We start from the raw sequence: 21,969 nt of genomic DNA, 5'->3' as shown, positions 1-21,969 counted from the left end.
CATAGGTACAAACGGTGTTAAGACTTTTACCTACGAATGGTTTCGTAGGTACAAATTGTGTTAAGACTTTTTACTTATGAAATTTGACGTAGGTAAAACTGTTGATGAAACTTTTACCTACGAAATGATTCGTACGTAATAAAATGTGAATGAACCTTTTACCTGCAAAAACATTTGTAGGTAAAAACGTCGATGAAACTTTTACCTACAAAAATTTTCGTAGGTAAAAGTCTCTATTTTTTTTTTCATAAAATAGGCAAAAATTCCTGTTATACACCTGTTACAATATATTTCATTATATTCATATTCCCATTTTTCCAAACAAACACAAACTACATCCATCCAAACACAAACCACATCCATACATACACAAATAGTCTTATCCACATTACATTCATATACGCACAAATACATATGAGTTTAAAATTTGTATATAAAATAAATCATAAATGAAATATGACAAATCACAAAGATGAAGGCGGAGGTGGTGGGGCATCAGATGACGATGGAGGTGGTGGGGCATCGATAGGTAAGCATGCAGCGAGAACCTGTAATATCTCCTGCATCCGTCGCTCATGCTCCACCCACATATCCTCCATCCTCCTCTCCTGCTCCTCCCTCTGCCTCTCCTGCTCCTCCTTCTGCCTCTCATGTTCCTCCCTCTGCCTCGCCAGCTGGTCTTTGATCTTGTCGACGACGCCCCGTAAATGTTGCACCTCTTTCTCTGCGATATCAGCTCAGTGTATGGTGCTCTCGCCAGCGACGGATCGGCTGGATGCAATTCTAGCGGGTGCCATGAGCTTGGCACCATGGCCAAGCCCACGCACATATCTAGAACGGGTGCCAAGCACCTCGCTCAGGATCTCTGGCTCACTCCGCTGAGTACCATCGGGAGTGGGCTGAATGTGTATGGCGTCCATCGCCGCCTGCAATGAAAACATGAATTTTCATAACAAATAACATTATTATAATTCAATGCAATTAAATTTTATAATGTAACGATTTTTACCCAATTCTTGCTGGTTGTAGGATGTACGCTTGTAGAAGTCTACTAGTCTGGGCTCCTGGCCAGTGACGGAATCTCACTACACAATCGAAATGACAGTAGAGATAATATAAATACATGAAAAAATATATCAACTTAATAATAACTAGTAATTTCTTACCATGTCGCGACGAAGTTGTACAAATGACTTTGAACCAGCTATGTGGTTCACTTCCAACTTTTCTCTATTTGCAGAATTTATTTTGCTCCTCTTCTGAACACATTATTTATAATACATTGTTATTAATTGTGAATTTAATTGTTACCTTAAGATATCGTAAATATGTAGATATTACCTGAAAAGACTCAGACGAAAATCTCTCACAGTGTATCTGCTAGTCGTCAATGGTCACGTGCGGCGGTGTGGCCAGTACAACCTCCTCGAGGCTCCTGCACCGCTTATACTACTAGTGTAAATCACTGCGGTACTCCTTAAACCGCTCCTTGATCATGTCATTGACGGCATGGGAAATGTACGGAACACTCAAATCGAAGACAAATTTATCCTGTAATTTCGTAAATAATCGATTAAGGCAATAAACTTATTAAGAAAATAACTTAACCGTAAATGAACATTTACAAAATAAAATTTAATTTACTAAATTTTACCGTAAGGCGCTGACGGATGTGCTGCCGCACATCATCTATCATGTCTGCCCAATGGGTGGTGGTGGTAAGGATCAAAGATCGACCTAAGACACTGACCTCTGATATAAATAACCTAGCATTATCCCCAACAGGTCTAAGGCAGTACTGTGGGAACTCTATTGTCTCCCTACCCTCATGCGTAAGTCTCTATAAAACTAACCCACGCATGGGTCCACGTCCTCGTCGGCTGGTTGATGATGCTATCGCAAAAGAAATATGTAAGTCTACTGTATCAACAGAAGTCTTTAAAAGAAATATATATCTAGACTTACATGCAGTGCTCGGTGTATGAACGATTGAGGGATCGGACGCCTGTGATGCAACATGTGACGGCGATACTGTCTCTGCCGCATCACGGGTGGAAGGGGTAGATCCAGTACGCGAACAACGTCTCCCACCTGGTGCAATCACTAGATATGTGCAAGGAATGAACTTATAAATTTATATAATGTCAGTATAAGTGGAATATACTAAAACATTATACAAGTAGTGTTGATGGTAGAATGCATTTGTGCTTATGCTTAGAGAGATGATTAAAATATGATTAGACCATTATACTATAATGCACGTAGAATATAATAAAACTGTAAATATTAATCTATAACCTTTGAAAATTCTATTACACATTGTCATTCTATATTAAATACACATATTTAATTGTAATACGAAACAACTCTGAGGTGAACTATCCGAAGTACTCCCTGCGTAAGTTATCGTACGCTGCAGAATTATATGTCAAGTTGTGTGAAGCACTCGACATTGTTACAGCCAACATGCCAGTCACAATAGGAGAAATTTAGTCTCTCGGGACTCCATTCAGATGTGCAAGTAACATAACTGCATCTTCCATACGAAGTTTTCCATGGTTATATTCCTTTGTCAGTTCTGAAATTTCTCTGAGATTGTTTAATTTGTCATCTGAGTCAGCATCGATATATTCCTCCCTACACTCATCGACCAGACCAGGTATCTCTTTAACCCTACTAGAAGAAGATAGGGCTGGAAAGTTCATCCGCAACAGCTAATGAAGTATGCTGCGTGCTTCCACTATGCTCCGGTTTAAGGAGGACATGATCAAAAATTGATTCAACTGCAAATGTGGATTATAAACAAGTAAATTAAAGGAATAAATTATGACTTGTTATTTTCACGTATACATGTAATACACAAATTATTCAAATTGAAAAATGACATGTAAATTATGTGTACATTTAATAATCTTTGTCTGTATCACTATCGCTTAGGATTATTTCTTCATCACCATTACTATCGCTGATCAGTATTTCCTCTTTATCGCCTGCAACGTCGTCATCAATGAAATTACTATCATCTCTAACAATGTCATGTATTATTGAGGCATCAACATGATCAGGTAGTACATCATCTTTGTCCAATTGCACTACATCAATATTAACATTTGGATTAGTCCCTATATCCCCAGATGTCACGTCTTCTTGATATGCTTGTTCAACCCTAGACGTTTCATTTCCCCCATCCTCGTTATCTTCAACTTCTGGTACGGGAACGTCAAATACGTTCCTAGGCTTTATTTTATGCACCACATGCCAAGAGCCACCTAACTTGGTGTCAGCGAGGTAAAATACTTGTTTATCTTGGTTGGCGAGGATAAATGAGTCATCCTTAAACTACTTCCGAGATAAATTTATGCTCGTAAAGTAGTTGTCAGTTTGTATTCCCAACTTCTTATTTTCAATGTCCCACCAATTACATTTAAAAAAGTACACCTGCTTTCTCATACAATAACTCAGCTCAATAATATCCGTCAAAATGTCATAAAAGTCAATTTTTACCTCCTCATGCGTTCCCTTTACAACCACCCTACTATTTTGTGTGGTCCTATATTTCTCACGTTCTTTAGTGTGGAACCGAATCCCGTTTACGATACAACCTATATATCTAGATATACGTCTATCAGGGCCACACGTCAGTGAGTAGAGTGCATCAGATGTATCCGCAGAGTTGCTAGCGCGTAACGCCTTCATCTATTATTACGTACAAAATGTAATTATTTAGAAATTTTCTTAGGTTTAAATATTATGCAATATAACAAAATTCTAAGTGTGGTGAGATACAATGTGATATCTTACACGTTTTATGAACCATTCTGGAAACTGATCCTGATGCATTCGATCATAATTTGTCTGGTATTGGGACTTCATCTCCTCGATGTGTTCACTACACATAATTAGCATGTCATCAACAAGAAACATTAAGATCATCGTATGCAGAGATACAATTATTGAGGGAAGACTTACTCTAAGTATGACTCTATTTCTTCACAGTTATGTAGCACATACTACCGTGCGTTTTCTAGATTCCCAAGGTCCATATCCTGAAACGTCGGGATTCCTAAAGGACGGACATTATGTGCGAATACAGATACGAGTCCTTGTTCATGCTCCTGCCCTTCATCGGCATTCCAATCTTCTCGGTTGAATCTAGTCTCTATGCCACGAAGATACATGGAGCAAAATGTCAGGCACTCATTATCAATATATGCCTCAACAATGGATCCCTCTGGACGTGCCTTATTCCTCACAAATCATTTTAGTGTGTGAAAGTATCTGTACACAAAACCATATGTTAAAAAACATGGATATATGTAGTTTATGGAATGAATAAAAATTTTAATAGGTTCTACCACCTTTCGATCAGATACATGCAATGATATTGTACTAGGCCTGCAAGCTGCACCTCGTGCGGTAAGTGAATCGCTAGGTGTACCATAACATTGAAAAACACAGGTAGAAATATTCTTTCAAGTTTGCAAAGGATTACGATAATGTCCCTCTCCAGTCATTTAATAACCTCTACATTCAACGATTTCGAATACAAATCCTTAAAGAATATCCCCAACTCAATCAGCGCCGCACTGATATCTTTGCTCAGGAATTCATGAATTGCAACCGGTAGTAGACGTTGCAGAAAGACATGACAATCATGACTTTTCATTCCTAATACCTTACAGTCCGTAATGTTTACACGTTGAGATATATTTGACGCATACCCATTGGAAAACTTCACCGATCTCAACCATTCACATAAACGCTTCTTCTCTAGTTTTGTCAATGTGTAGCTGGCTACTGGTATAGTATATCAATTTTCATGTGGTTGCAAGTGCAACTCTTTCCTTAAACCTGTTTCTTGTAGATCCAATCGAGCCTTGAAACTGTCTTTTATTTTCTTCTCTATGTTCATTAATATTCTAAAGACATTGTCACATATATTCTTCTCAATATGCATGACATCCAAGTTGTGTCACAATTTCAGATCATTCCAATAGGGCAACTCAAAAAATGCTCTTCTTCCTCCAGCTATAGTCCAATACTGTACGTTTTCTCTTCTTCAAGTGCAATACCTTACCAAATTTAACTTTTTCAATGTTACTCAGTTGCTGTATCACATTTTTTCCAGATAGCTCTTTCGGAGGTGGCCTATGATCTTGTTTGCCATCAAAGATCATCTTCTTCCTACGCTAACTATGATCACTCGGAAGGAAGCAACGATGGCCCATATAACACGTTTCCTTACCATACTTCAATGATAATGAACAAGTCTCAATACTACATGTAGGACAAGCCAACTTTACCTTCGTGCTCCACCCAGACAAATTTCCATACGTGGGGAAGTCATTTATTGTCCACAAGACCGCTGCATACAATCGAAATATTTGTCCTACAAATGTGTCATTCATCTGTACACCTTGACTCCACAACTCATTTAAATCATCTACTAACGGTCGCAAATACACATCAATGTCATTCCCGGGTGACCTGGGTCCAGGAATAAGCAACGACATCATGAAAAATGACTCATTCATAACAACTAAGGAGGAAAATTGTAGGGCATGAGTACCACTAGCCACATACTGTACGAGCTACTCATATTACCAAATGAATTAAAACCATCACTTGTAAGACCTAGTTGAACATTGCGAGAATCCTCTGCAAACCAGTCATATTGCTTGTCAAAATTTTACCAGGCTTCAGAGTCCGCAGGGTGCCTCAATGTACTATCATCATGAACGCATTTCTCCTTATGCTACCTCATATCTTCAGCCGTCTTATGAGACAAACAATCTTTGCAATCTGGGTTTCAATGGAAAGTACCTTAACACCTTCTGTGGGATTTTCTTGTGCTTGGCTTCGTTATACTTCCACCTAGACTCTCCGCATTCTGGACACTCTTCAACATTTTCAAGCTCATTCCAATACAATACACAATCATTTATACATGTATGAATGAGGATGTAACCAAGGCACAAGTCTCGCATCAAGGATTTTGCCTCGTAATGGGACTTAGGCAATGTCTCACCATCTGGTAATGCTTCTTTCAACAAGTCAAGCAATATGTCGAACGATTTATTACTCTAACGATTTATTGTTTTTAAATGAAGTAACCTTGTAAGAAAATTCAACTTGGAGAAGTTCTCACACCCCGGATAAAGTGGATATTGTGCATCCCTCAACAACATACTAAACTTTTCTAATTCAACATTACCCATAGGAGGAATATCTTGGCTACTACTTGTCGCTGTAAAATCAGTATCCGCAATTATTCCCCTGAACACATCCTTTATGATTTCTTATATTTTGTTAACATCTTCATCCTCGTCATTCGGCATAATTGGGTCAGCAATTACTTCAGTGGCCTCAACTCTTTGGTAGAACTCTTCACCATGATGGATCCACTAAGTGTAACCTTGGTTAATTCCAACTATGAACAAATCATCTTCTACTTTGTCTAGAGTCTTATGTATCATGTTCATATATTTCAACATGGACACCTAATTCTATTGCCTGAATCCGCCCGATTACATGCAAATTCCATGAACTATTTTACCCCTTGTATATACTCTGGGCCAAATCTGTTCTTAGCTCGCATCCAACTCTTATCCATCTCTACAATGAAAAGATTAGAGTCAGTTTACAAATAGCTTCGACGCACATTCGGGTCTGCTCCAACAATTTTAAGCTTATACATAAACACAAGCCTATCTAAATGGCCAAGCCACCCATATTGCTGTCCATAGGAAATGGACAGCTACTCATCATGGTCAGAACAGCGGTTCCTACCTTCTAGAGACCCCCGCTCAAATAAATCCTAAATTAGTTACCCATCCAAGGTCAGATAGATTGTAATACTTTCATATTCCCATTTGTTAGTCCACACCGAAAATCCGGCAGCATCTCCCAATGCCTCTCTAGATAAGTTGATCTTACGTTACATTCTGATGTCAAATATCTAAAGCAATGTAAAGATATTTGGCATTGGATACGGAACGGAAGAAACAAATCTAGAGAGAAATGAGGAGATGGACTGCGGATCAGGCATGAACATTTAAATAGATTATATGAAAGCATACTATCCATCTAACCTTGAACTGTCCAAAATGGGACAATTTGAGCGATTTCTATGCCACCAAAAACATACTTTATCTATGTATGGCCCTATAGAAATCCTCAAACAGGTAACTAATTATCTAACTTACAAATCACAATTATAAGTCACAACTATAAACTAACTAATCACAATAATAATTTAAGATAAAAAATGTAATATACAAGCTCATTAAGGTTTGCAAGGACCATTTTAGGCAACAGAAGGCAATGGAACAATATGCACATTTTATCTTCATACTGAGAACAGAAATACAATGCTAAGTAAACAAACACTTCTAACAAACTTTTACGTGAAAGAAACTTGCCAGTTCATGAATTAGGTGGGCCACACCATAGAAACCTTACGTAAGAAATATATAGCCATGATTGACTATTAATAGGCGGCTTGGTTTTTTATGACAAACCGAAAAAAACCAACAAACTTTGGTGAAAACTTATTAATTCTGGATGTTATGGCTTTTATTGCTCACATTAATTCCTCTATTACTTAGTTAATTCTTGTTTCCTTGCTGATGCTTATACATGGCACCTTAGGTTATGACATTGTAAAAAATAAAATGGAAAGGCTATAAAAATGCCCACCATTAAAACCTTTCACATTATGTGGGGCCCAACGTGTTTAGTATATGCCATCTAATCCATTCATAAGATGCACCCCATATCCTTCAAAAAAAGAAAAAAGAAAAAGAAAAAAAATAAGATGTGCCCCATCTAGATGCATTGACATTCCAAATACCAGGCCATTCCAAAACTTAGGTGGGCTTCACCATTTGATTTGAGATTTTCGGCATTATTTTACAGTGTGGTCCACCCGAGTTTTGGATGGACCAAATTCTAATGTGTGTAACATGTGTTTTCATGACGCAAAGTCCGTGGATCACCTACTCTTGCATTCCATCTTTGCTAGAGCCATGTGGGGAAGTTTCTTTAATTTGTTTCAGTGCACCTGGGTGATGCCTTCTCCAATCAATTCATTCTTCTTCGCATGGCACAGGAAGGCGGTGGCCAAAAAAGGAGAACTTTGCTCTCTGGTACTAGGTCTTTCGTCAGTTTGGTATAAGAGAACATATGCTTCCACAACCATCACCAATGCCTCAATGAGGTGTTTGAGAACTAAATTGGACATGGTGGCCTGATGTCACTTAGGCAATTTGCCAATTGAACTCTTGAGTCTTTTGTTTCAATTTGGTCTTGTTAGTTGTTTTCACAGGGGGCGTGGATTCCTCATTTTTTACAATGCTTCTTTTCTCCTAATAAAGTTTTGTTTGTCTATCCATAGAGAGAGAGAGAGAGAGAGAGAGAGAGAGAAGAAAAGAAAAGAAAAGAAAAGACCCTGGAGAATGTTTGGAAGATTTTGAGTTCACACGTCCATTTTGTGATCAAACAGAGTCCAGTGTTACATGTGGCACACCCCAGATAAATGAATCACCATATCCAAGTAAGATATGCTCCATCGTGATCATTCTTTAAACATCCTCCCTATGATCCGATATGTAACGTCTCGAAAAAATCCGTACAAAGGCCCGAGTATCACCTCAGGCAGAAATCACACAGGACCAAATCCTTTAGAAATTAGGTGAGAATTAACTAGTGTTAAACTAGATTATCTGTGAAATTAGCACTAATCACTTTTAATACGATCTGCAAGACCCAAAACTCATAGAATCATCGACGCTACCTTATCCTAAAATGAGCTGATGCTCGAAGATGTGCTGCGCTAGCATACCCGGCTATGCTGAGCTAGTAAGCATGTTTATGTGAGCAGAACAGGATGGGGACAGGCAGTCCCGTATGTGAGCACCGATGGCTCCTAGGCTACGACCAGACCTTTCAGCAGACCGTTCCTTAGCAAGAGGCCACGCGCAGACTCACCGCTGAGGCTGATGGCTTCACCTGCCCCAGTGAGGCGACCTGATGTGTGATGTGCCTACTGCAAGAGGCCTGGCCACATAGAGGTGAACTGCTTCACCAGGATGAGAGATAGCGGCTTCTCACCAGCTCAGAGGATAAACTGCTAGCTTCCTCAGGCCATATCAACACCACCTCCGCGGTCAGCACCAGCACATTCATCCTTTCGGCCGCCTACACCTTGATTCAGGTTGCCTCAACGGCCTATGGCACCACAACTGAACCGTTCTCAACAGGCTCGTGTGCACTCACTTACAGCTGAGGCATCAGAGACAACACTTATGGCTTTTGATGTTACGGCATATATCCAAGGTACTCCAGTCTTCTTACTTATGGACACTGGGTCCATTGTCTCTATCATATCGTGTGTAGCAGTCAAGCGGCTGGGGTTAGAAACTAGTCCTATGGTTGGGGTGAGAATCCTTACCACTATAAGGGCTTTCTCAGACGCTAGCAGGATTTGTAAAGGGTGTTTGATAGATGTAGGGAGCGGGACAGTGCTCATCGACTTAATTGTCACCCCATTACATCATTATGACGTCATTCTTGGTATGGATTGGCTCACAGAGATGAAGGCAGAGATCAACTGCGATACTAGAGTGGTGACAACCTATGGATCAGAGGGCACAACCTTTATATTCCCAGTGCAGGTCGGTTGGCCCTATCTCATTGGTTGTTACGCTTCCATACTGGAGGATGTTCATAGTCCAACACTTGACGACACTCCTGTGGTCCAAGAATTCTCAGATTTGTTCAGGAAGATACCTGGACTACCCCCTCAGCATGAAATCGATTTTACCATCGATCTAGTGCCTAGTACCACACCGGTATCTCTTCCGACCTATCGCATGACCCCGTGTGAGATGGAGGATCTGAGGAAATAGATCGATGATCTGTTAGATGCAGGCTTTATACGACCCAGTGTGTCTCCATGGGGAGCACCCGTGTTGTTCGTAAAGAAGAAGGATGGATCTCTGCGGTTATGTATCGATTATCGTAGATTGAACTAAGTGACGGTAAAGAACAAGTATCCTTTTCCTAAGATAAATGACTTGTTTGATCAGTTGAAGGAGGTAATGTATTTCTCAAAGATTGATTTGCAGTCGCGGTATCACCAGTTGCGCGTCAGGGATGAGGACGTGCAGAAGACGACCTTCATGACCAGTTTTGGACACTATGACTTTCTCGTGATGTCGATCGGCCTTACGAATGCATCGACCGTGTTCATGGACCTGATGAATAGGGTATTTCGGCCGTTTCTACTCCGATTCGTCATCATGTTTATTGATGACATTCTAATATACTCTAAGAGTCGGGGAGAGCACGAGGAACACCTACGAGTAGTCTTGGATACTCTGAAGAAGAACCGGTTATTCGCACAGTAAAAGAAGTGTGACTTCTAAAAAGGAAAAGTCAAGTTCCTGGGACATGTGGTGTCCAAGGAAGGGATAGCCATGGACCTTGCTAAGGTAGCCGCAGTTCAGGACTGGGAATAGCTCGGTTCGGTTACTGAGGTGAGGAGTTTCTTGGGCTGGTAGGTTATTATTGACGATTCATTCGGGACTTCTCCAAGATAGCTAGACCTTCATCTTAGTTGACTCGGAAGGATCTTAAGTTCGCATGGAATGAAAAGGCAGAGGCATCTTTTTAGGAGTTGAAGGATAAGTTAACGTCTACCCCTGTGCTAGTATTGCTAGAGCAAGGGGTCAAGTATACGATATACATGGACGCGTCTCGCGTCGGTTTGGGTGGTGTTTTGATGCAGAAGGATAGGGTTATTGCCTACCTATCGCGACAGTCGAGGAAATACGAGGAAAACTACCCTACGCACGACCTAGAGTTAGCGGCCATCATCTTTGCTTTAAAGATTTGGAGACATTACCTCTACAGAGAGGAGTTCAAGCTCTTTTGTGACCACAAGAGCCTCAAATACATATTCACTCAGCGGGACCTAAACATGAGGTAGCGGCGATGGATGGAAACCTTGAAGGACTTTAAGTTCGAGGTTTCCTACCATCCGGGCAAGGCTAACCTTGTGGCTGATGTGTTGAGCCGCAAGAAGACCATAGAGTTTGCGGCTCCACTAATGGTGGCTGAATGGGGTATGGTAGAGTTCGTGCGAGACTTTGAGCAGAAGCTCACCGTGGAGGAGCCATTCAAGAGCGTCGCACACATTCGTGTGTGACCACTTATTGATGATAGGATCATTGAAGCCCAGAAGGGTGATGGATGATTGTCTGAGCTTTGAGAGCAGGCTAACGATGATAAGGACACCGAGTGGAGATTTGGTTCGGATGAGGGCTTACGTTACCATGGCCGCCTATGCATCCTAAATCTTCACGATCTGAGGCAGAGAGTTCTTGAGGCTGCACATAATTCGAAGATGGCGACGCACCCTGGAAGTACGAAGATGTATCACGATATGAAGAGATCATACTGGTGGGACAACATGAAGGCCCACATAGCAGATTATGTGTCTCATTGTCTCACATGCTAGCAGGTCAAGGCAGAGCATCGCCGACCTCCTGAAATTCTTCAGCCCATGCCCATAGCTGAATGGAAGTGGGATTTCATCTCTATAGACTTTATCTCGGGACTACCGAAGATGAGGAAGGGTTATGATTCTATATGGGTGATCGTAGATCAGTTGACGAAAATCGGCTCACTTCCTCCCGATTAAAGTTTCGAACTCAGCAGACGAGTTGGCCAGACTGTACATCAGGGAGATTGTGTGTCTATATGGAGTTCCCTTGGAGATCGTGTCGAACCGAGACATGCGATTCACATCTATTTTTTGGATTCGCATCCAGGAAGCAATGGGTGTGAAACTGAAATTCAACACCGCGTTCCACCCACAGACTGATGGGCAGACGGAGCGGGTGAATCAGATTTTGAAAGATATGTTGCGAGCTTGTGTGCTTGATTTCAAGGACAGTTGGGATGACTGTCTCTCGTATGCAGAATTTACGTATAATAATAGTTTCCAGGCGAGTATTGGCATGACTCCCTATGAGGCCCTATTTGAGCGCCCGTGTAGAGTACCGCATTGCTGGGCGAAGGTTGGCGAGAAGAGCTTGATTGGCCCAGAGTTAGTTCAAGTGACCTCAGAGAAGATTGACATTATCAGGCGCCGACTTCTGGTAGCACAGAGCAGACAAGAGCTACATTGATACGAGGCGGCGGCAGTTGAGTTCGAGGTTGGGGACCATGTGTTCCTTAAAGTTTTTTCCATGAAGAGAGTCCTTCAGTTTGGTAAGAAGGGGAAGCTTACGTCGCGATTCATCGGTCCATTTCAGATACTTGATCGAGTGGGGGCGATAGCGTACCGCCTTGCTTTGCCCACTCCACTCGTAGGCGTGCACAACGTATTTCATGTATCTATGCTGAAGAAATATATTCCTGATCCTTCCCACATTATCAGATGTGAGCAGGTACAGTTGAGTGAGGATGCTACATATGTACTGCGATTGGTGTGGATCCTAGACAAGAAGGAGCAGATATTGGGTAGCAAGGTTATCCCACTTGTGAAGGTACCGTGGACGCATCACATGGAAGAAGAGGCTACTTGGGAAACAGAAGCCGAGGTTTGAAAGAACTACCCTCAGATTCTCGAGGAGTACGAAAAGGTACTAATTTCGAGGATGAAATTTTTTCTTAAGGGGGGTAGATTGTAACGTCTCGGAAAAATTCGTACAAAGGCCCGAGTATCACCTCAGGCAGAAATCACACAAGACCAAATCCTTTAGAAATTAGGCGAGAATTAACTAGTGCTAAACTAGATTATCTGTGAAATTAGCACTAATCACTTTTAATACGATCTGCAAGATCCAAAACTCGTAGAATCATTGACGCTACCTTACCCTGAAATCTAAAATCAATTTCTAAACCCGGGTGCTCTCGGGAGCACATCGAAACTCCGTATCGGACCTAAACCGTACGTTGAAAGTCCGATAACTACGCAACTGTACGAACATGACCGCCTTGTTAGACTTGACAACCATCCCGGAAATTAAGTCCTAATAGTATCCAGAAATGCACAACTTAAGCCCGGAGCGAAGTGTGTGAGAAATGCGAATACCTTTAAGAAATAAATCTAAATTTAAGTAAACTGAGTCATTCACTTGCAGGTCTAAATATAAGGATTCAAACCGTCAGAATCTAACCTAATTACATCCTCGGATCAGGGAAAATATCCAACACATGTCAGTGCACTGGTGACTCTAATCAAGTAACGGTGACCGTTAAACTGAAACTGGTCCGCCACGATCGATCTATAAATTCGATCGGACCGAAAACTCAACTTGATCTAGATCCATGGCCAGGGAGCTTAATTATGACCGCATTCAGCAAAGGGGCCTCCAAAAGTGCTCCGTTAGATCGGAACAGACATTATTTCGCTGTAACCCAAGTATACCTGGCCCTGAGGCCATTCCCATCACTTCTGAGCCTATATAAAGGGCTTAAACCCTCTCTCTCTCATTCCATATGAATTTGGAAAATCTTAAGGGAGAGAAGAGAGAAAAGAGAAGGAAAGAGAGAGAAAGTGAGGGTGAGAGTTGGAGTTTGTTCTTGAGATTTAATCCTACCACTCCACATGCTTATCTATCGAGTCTATAGCGATATTCCGGCATTTCCAACAACGTACTTGGGTAAGAAAACTTAACCCTAATATGTTTTAGGGTATCATATAGTGTTAGTGGTGAAATAACTAACCTATTTCATACTGTAGGTTGCCATTGTGCCATAGACAAAAACTCAATATACAAACTGAGTTTGATACTTGTTTATAGGCGTAAGGTGTGGACTATAAATGTTTAGGTTATGGTTTTCAAGGCTTTCAATGTCAGTAATGATTTATGACTAGCTTGATTGCTATCACATGTGCTTATACGAGGGTTTCTGTATAATACACATATATGTGAACTATGTTGATTTTAAATGCATTCCATGTGTTTGTTGAAATGTCTGAATGAGTATGGAATTATGATTTGTGCTTGCCATGATTTTTGATTGGGAATACTTGATTGTTGTATGTATGGTAACTCCTATATGGAGGGATTTGCCATATTATGTGTTATAACTAATATATTACATGTATGTAATATGTGTAGTCTAAGTGTTTGATACAATGACTGAATGAGAAAATGCTTGATCTAATGTATCTAATGAGGGTGTTGAGATAGGATTTTCGATCCCCTCATACGTAGTTACAGTTTCCGGTGTGAAGCCTATCTTACTACTATGTGATTATAGATGAAATGCTTATGTGTGATAACATGTGTATGATGTGGTTGTTTAAATGCTTACGTAAGATTTATATTTACACTGGTTGTCACGTGCTGTTTTGGATTATTATATGTGAGTGCGATTGTTTGGAATATGAGTGGGGCTACGAGGTAGTCCAGGCAATCGATAACAAGTCCTGGGTTGGTGGCTGAGGTTGTTTCGCCACACCGGACGTGTTTGACGAATCCGAGTCGTATGTCATTTAACGGTAGTGGTTAGGCCACGCGGAATGCTTACACACTCCATGTCGATCAAGTCAACGTGCGCTCGTACTAGTCGAGCTCGTCAAGTTACCTGATTGACCCAATGTATGTTCACCATGTATGGACGCTACTGCTTGAATCTAAGGTACCAAACTCACCAGTGAAAAACTCTTTTAACCTTGGTACCTCGATCCGCTAAGACTTATGAGCTGGGCATGATGGTATGAGACACCGTGGTCAAGCTGTTGGCCTACGCTGGGGTGACGAGCCTCCCCATAATGTCCAGTGACCAACCCGGACTCGTGAGCCGAATATGGTTGTATGGGACACTGTATTCGAGCTGTCGGCCTACGTCTAGGTGACAAGCCATTCGTAGTGACCTCGAACATACTCTAAGACTGCGTAGAGATGACAAGTCTTTCCGTAGCAACTAGAGTATAAACTAGGCCTACACTGATCAGGTGACGAGCCCTTTGTAGTGACCTAGAACCGCAACATCGTATGAGATTTGTTAGGACTGACGACCCTAGAATGGATCATTGTTTGAGAATTGATATAAGGGAGGTACCTTAGCTTCCCAATCCTGCTGTATGAATAAACCTAAGTAAGCAACCTGGCTAATCACGTTCATGCACCGCATTACGTGTGTGTTTGGCGTAGCAGGTCAAGCACTGAGGAAGTGTTTCATACCGCGATTGTGAGATGAAGTCACTGAGGGAGCGTAGGCGAGGGCATTCATCATTATTTCATATCATTCTTATATTAACAAGAGTACTTAGGACCTGATTGTTGTATTGCATTATCATTACTGCTTGACTTAATTGATAACGTATTAACCTTTGCTTTATCGTTCCACTGAGTTGATCACTCACTCCCACGTTACGGGACAGTGTTTTAAACACCAACTAGACCCTGTTGTAGTTTCAGATGATGGCGCAGCCTGTGAGGTGGAGCCTGACTTTGAGGATGACGAGGAGGCATTCTCATATATGCAATTTTCAGGTGGGTTTCTATAGACCGTTCTGATCGATGGGGCTTCAGGGCTTATACTTGTAGTGGACCAACACTTTTTGGACATTTTTTATTTTGAAACAATACCTGTAACTATTTGACCTGGCAATGCGTTCATACTTTGGGGACTTACAATGATTTATATATTTTATACTCTGATCACAGTCTTTCGCTTGCATAAATTCAACTATCCCTAGAGTATGATTTGCTGATTTAGCTTAATCTCATTCATGTTTTATGCACTAACATGGACAACATCAAATCATCATTATCTATGTTGCATAAGTGATGCGTTGGAACTCGAGAGTTGGGTACCTGCTCGACCCCCGATTTTCAGGGTGTTACACGATATTAACCTTATAGATAAAAATAAATAAATAAAAACCACACACACATATGCTAAAATCTGCCCTTTTTTACTCATGGTGTAAAAGCTAACAATATCTAGGCAGAAACTCATATGCCACACTCAACATTATGTGGGGCCCAACGTGTTTAGTATATTTGGCATCAGCTTTATGAATCATGTTTCCCCATACAAGCATTCTCATGATTTTGGCAAAAGTTCAACAACTAGCTACTATCTGACATTAACACCCCTTAACCTAGGCTGAAGATAGGATGGAGCAAGGTTAACTTGTAGCGCAAGTTTAACTATGATATGAATGTGTGGGCGGGTGGGAGTGTGATGTTTTTGAGTCACACAAGCTAGCCAATCAAAGATCGGGCCCATCCACAGGTGCTGATCAAGGAAAATGTAGATTATCCAACCATCTATATTGAAGAGTGGAACCATTTTGAGGGTCTATTTAACCCAATGAAAAATTAATGGTCCTGATGTGCATTCTAGATCATACCAATAGTTATTTAATTAGTTGTTAGGACACAGAGATATACTTGTGTCCTCTGTTGTTGGAAGCTATGTGGGCCCACACACATGCCCTCCATTCATCAATTTTTCAAGAGAAAAATAGGACAGATCTTTAAAAATCAAGCACATTTAAAACTGAGGTGGGCCACACAAAACTAGAGAGTTGGAACAACGTCCACTGTTGAAACCTTCCTAGAGCCGATCATGGTGTTTATATGAAATCCAAACCATTCATAGGTTATCACCACTCTGATAAACCGTAAGAATAAATATCATCCAGATACATAACTTATGTGGCCTCACAAAGTTTCCAATGGTGGACGTTCCAACCCTGCTGTTTTGTGTGGTAGGGCCAACTGAGATGTGTTTCAGACATCTAACCCATCTGCTATATGTGTCTCACTTAGATGAAGGGTTAGGGTTTTTACCTTTCGAGCTTTGAGGAAGAGAACGAGAAGAGTTTGAGTTGGAGCCCCGATCACGAGTCCACACTGAAAATTGGGTTCCTGATCACTGAGGGGAGAGAGAGAGAGAGAGAGAGAGAGAGAGAGAGAGAGAGAGAGAGAGGATGCGAGAGAGACTAAGAGAGGGAGAGGATGCGTGAGAGAGAGAGGGCCGAGAGAGACAGAGAGAGATAGAGGATGTGTGAGAAAGGACCGAGAGAGAGAGAGAGAGAGAGAGAGAGAGAGAGAGAGAGAGAGAGAGAGAGAGAGAGAGAGAGGATGCGAGGAGTCGCTGACGGAGTCGGACGGACGCAGATTTCCTAAGACTTTCGCAAGAAGTTTTACACAAGATTCTGTGTGGGTCCTACTTAGTTGTTTGTGTGAAATCTAACCCCTCTATCCATTTTTTAAGCTCATTTTATGACGTGGGACCAAAATCGAGGAGGTTCAAAAACTCAAATGGGCCACACGAGAGGAAACAATGGAGATTTAGTGACCATCGTTGAAATATTTATATGTCCATAAAAGTTTTTGACGATATAATTTTTTTGGTTTTTTCACTTTATCAAAGTGAAAATGACCTTATAAATGGTTTAGATGGCATATAAACAACAAGGTAGAGCCTCGGAAGGTTTCAACGGTAGGCATTCCTTTCCCCACTGTTTCATCTCCTATGGCCCACTTGAGTTTTGGATCCTACTTATTTTTAGTAGAATATCTTAAAATGAGGTCAAAAAATGGATAGACGGCTTTGATTTCTTACAAACATCGCAACGGGCCCCACCTAGAATCCTTGCGCCGGAACTTCATGTGAAAGGCTTTCGCAGGAAATCCGTGTCCGAGACGGATTGGTTGCTCCCCTTGGCACCAGCCCCTTGGCTGGTGGTCGGTGCTTTGTGGGACCCACCATGATGTATGTGTTTCATCCATTTCGTTCATCCATTTTTACAGAGCATTTTAGGGCTTTATACAAAAAATGATAGGGATACAAATCTTAGGTGGACCACACCACAAGAAAAAAACAATGATTGGATATCCACCATTAAAATCCTCCTAAGGCCCACTGTATTGTTTATTTGACATCCAATATGTTGATTAGGTCGTACAGACCCAGATGAAGGGAAACAATAAATATCATCCTGATCCAAAACTTTTATGGCCCCTAAAACATTTTTAATGTTTAACATTCATTCAACATTGTTTCCTGTAACATGGTCCACTTGAGATTGAGATATACCTCATTTTTTCTTTCATACCATAAAATGATTTATAAAAATAGATGGACGGAATGGATGAATACATAAATCATCGTGGGCCCCATAGAGCACCGACAACCAGCCAATTGCTAGTGGCAGGGGGAGTAGCCAATCCATTTTCGTCGCTGACATAGGGCATCTCTTGGACGCCCTACGGTCAGTGACGTCACCAAGTTTTGTGGGCCCCACTATGATGTATTTGTTATATCCACACTTCCATCCATTTTGAGATATCATTTTAAGTCATGAGCCAAAGAATGAGGTAGATAAAAATCTGTAGTGGACCCCACCATAGAAAACAACAGGGATAGTGATTTCCATCGTTGAAACTATCTTAAGGCCCATCGTAATGTTTATTTGAAATCCAACCTGTTCAAAAGTTAAAAAATACATGAAATATGAGAAAACACAAATATCATCTTCATATAAAACTTTTATTGCCTTTAGAAGTTTTTAATGGTGGGCGTCATTGTCCCACTGTTTTCTGTGCCGGGGTCCACTAGAGTTTTGGATTTAACTCGTTCTTTGGATATTGCCCTAAAATGATCTCTACAAATGGATGGAAGGTGTGGATATAAAACATACATCATGGTGGGGCCCAAAAATGAGAGATATAAATATCAGGTGGACCACACCACATGAAAACAATAGTGATTGGATATCCGTCATTAAAATCCTCGTAAGGTCCACTATATCGTTTATTTGGCATCCAATATGTTTATTAGGTCATACAGGCCTAGATGAAGGGGGAAAACAAAAATCATCTCGATCCATAACTTTTATGGCCCCCGAAATGTTTTTAATAGTTGATGCTCATTCAACACTGTTTCCTGCAATGTAGTCCATTTCAGATTGGGATATACCTCATTTTTGGTCTCATGCCGTAAGATGATCTTTAAAAATATATGGACGACATGAATTAAACACATACATCATGGTGGGGCCCACATAGCACCAACCACTAGCCATTGGCTACTGTCAGGAGAAGTAGCCAATCTGTTCCCCTTATTTGTGGTGCGGTCCATTTAATCTTTGGATATGATTCATTTTTTGGATAATTCTTTAAAATGATCTCGAAAAATGGATGAACCGTGTGGGTTGATCCCAAATTTTCGGTAAATTCAAAACTCAAGTGAACCATGCCACACGAAACAATGTGAAATAATGATTTCCCCCGTTAATACCTTCCTTGGGCCCACAGTAATGTTTATTTGACATCCAACCTGTTCATAATATCAAAAAGATATGAATGAAGAGAAAACACAAACATCGGCTTGATCCAAAACTTCTATGGCCTCCAGGAAATTTTCAATGGTAGAGGTTCAATCACACTAATTCTTGTGGTGTGGTCCACTTGAGCTTTGGACATGATTCCTTTTTGTTCTTTAGACCCCAAATCATCTGTTAACATGGATGAACGGAGTGGATAAAATAAATAATTAATGGTAGACCCCACAAAGTTAACTTAGGGTAATTAGTAAATCACCTAAATGGAGTGGAGAGGGGTTTCCTTTCATAATCATATATTGGGTTAACCTAAATGTGATTCAGATATCCAACCCACTCATTATGTGTGTCCCACTTGGATGAGGGGTCAGACCAAGTTTCAGCCGCATCCAAAACTCATGTGGGCCCCACCAAGTTCTTTTATATTATTTAGGATGTCTTCACATGGTTTTAGATGGCATAGGCCACCTGAGTTTCGTATACGGATGATTTTTTTACGTATCTCATAACCTGAAGGGGACACATTAAATTCACGGTGTTGATGTTCAACACGCATTATGATGGGGCCCACAAAACTTACATCAACACTTAGGTTCTCACAAGGTCAATAAAGTTGGGTCACAATTTTGACCAAAATATTTGCCCCATTTTACCTATCTGGTCCATTCACTCTATTTTTTTGATCAATACTCAATTTCACTAGTTATTCGTCCCGATCAGGTAACATATGAAAAAGATATTGGGCATACAAGATTGATCAACAATTTTAGTGAAATTTGATTTAAACATTTGAAGTTATTAAATCTTCAATCTGGACTGATTAGATTGTCCAAAAACGGGTTCAATTAGTGGATGTGCCTAATAATTTAGTAATTTTTTTTTGGCACATAAATTTCAATTTCCATTTAAAAATAACTTTCTTTTATAAAATGTGTTTTTTAAAAACATTTTAACAAAATAACATTTTTATTATAAATTATTTCAAAAAAAATTAAATACAAATTCTGAATTTTTATTTTCAAAATTTCAAAATATTTTCTCATATTTTAAAATTTTTCTAAATAATTTCAAAATGCCAACTTTCTTTTCTTCAAAAGCATCATTTTATTTTTAAAAATTTTATCAAACATTGTTAAAATTTTAAACTTCTCAATATTCTTTTTCATATGATATTACAAATCATTTAAATATTACTTTTTAATTAAAAAACCAAAAATTTTCCACTCATATGATATAAAAACTATATATATACATACAGAAAAATAGAGGATTATTAGTAAAAACAATTAGCGACGGTTATCAGCCATTGGGAGAAATTTGAATATTTATTATTACCTATGAAATTAATCGTTGGTAAAAACATTTTTTGGTATAAGTGTGTCTTCGGTCGTGGCGGGAATTTTTCGTATGTGGTGGGAACCTTTTTCCGACAGTCTGTCATGCTTTCGGTCAAGGTGGGAATCTTTGGTCCTTGGCGGGAACCTTTTCCCGACGGTTATAGTTCGTCGGGAAAACTGACATGAGCGGGAACCTTTGACTTTTTGTTCGTCAGCAAAACTGTCACGCTGAACCTTTTCCCGACGATTTTAGTTCGTCGGTAAAAAGCAAAATAACTATCATTGTATAGGATTTATGTCGACGATTGATGTCCGTCGGGAAAAACAATTTTTCCGACATGCTTTCGGTCAAGGTGGGAATCTTTGGTCCTTGGTGGGAACCTTTTCCTGACGATTTTAGTTCGTCGGCAAAACTGAGATGCTTTGGCGGGAACCTTTTCCCGACGGTTATAGTTCGTCGGGAAAATTGACATGAGCGGGAACCTTTTCGACTATAGTTCGTTAGCAAAACTGTCACGCTGAACCTTTTCCCGACGGTTTTAGTTCGTCGGTAAAAAGTAAAATAACTATCATTGTATAGGATTTATGCCGACAGTTGATGTCTGTCGGGAAAAACAATTTTACCGATGACGGTGGTGTTCGTAGGTATTAACATCCTACCAGATTTTTTCCAACGTTTCAAGTCCATCGGGAAAAACACTTACGACAACAGGTGGTTTACGTACGTCAACATTGTATTGGATTTTTGCCGACGGTTGGTGTCTGTTGGTAAAAACACATTTACCAACGAAACTGATGGTTGTACCATATTTGTGCCGACGTGTCATGTCCGTTGGGAAAATACTTTTACTGATGAAGATGTATTTAGTTGGTAATTACATCGTACCAGATTTTTGCCGACGGTTCATGTCCATCAGTAAAAACACTTGCCTATGAAAATGAAATTTCATTAGTAAAAGTAAATTTTTGAATTTTTTTTTTCAAAAAATAAAAATAACCATTACTAACAAAAATTTACGTTGGTAAAACTTTACTTTTACCTACGAAATTACAATTTTCGTCGGTAGAAGTAGACTTTTCCCTACGAAATTAAAATTTCATCGGTAAAAGTAAACTTTTACCAACGAAAATCATTTTCGTTGGTAGAAGTCCTTTTTACCTATGAAAAAAAAATCATTGGTAAAAGTTTTGTCAGTAAAAATCCTATTTCTTGTAGTGTTTGGAGCCTGCCGATTTTCATCATTCCCATTGAATCGAGATCTTTGGCTCTTAAAGATATGAGCTCTTGGGAGGAATCTTCTGTGCCCCATA

Source organism: Magnolia sinica, chromosome 14 (assembly GCF_029962835.1).
Source record: "Magnolia sinica isolate HGM2019 chromosome 14, MsV1, whole genome shotgun sequence".
Classification (NCBI taxonomy): domain Eukaryota; kingdom Viridiplantae; phylum Streptophyta; class Magnoliopsida; order Magnoliales; family Magnoliaceae; genus Magnolia; species Magnolia sinica.
Note: the sequence above shows the minus strand (reverse complement) of the source record.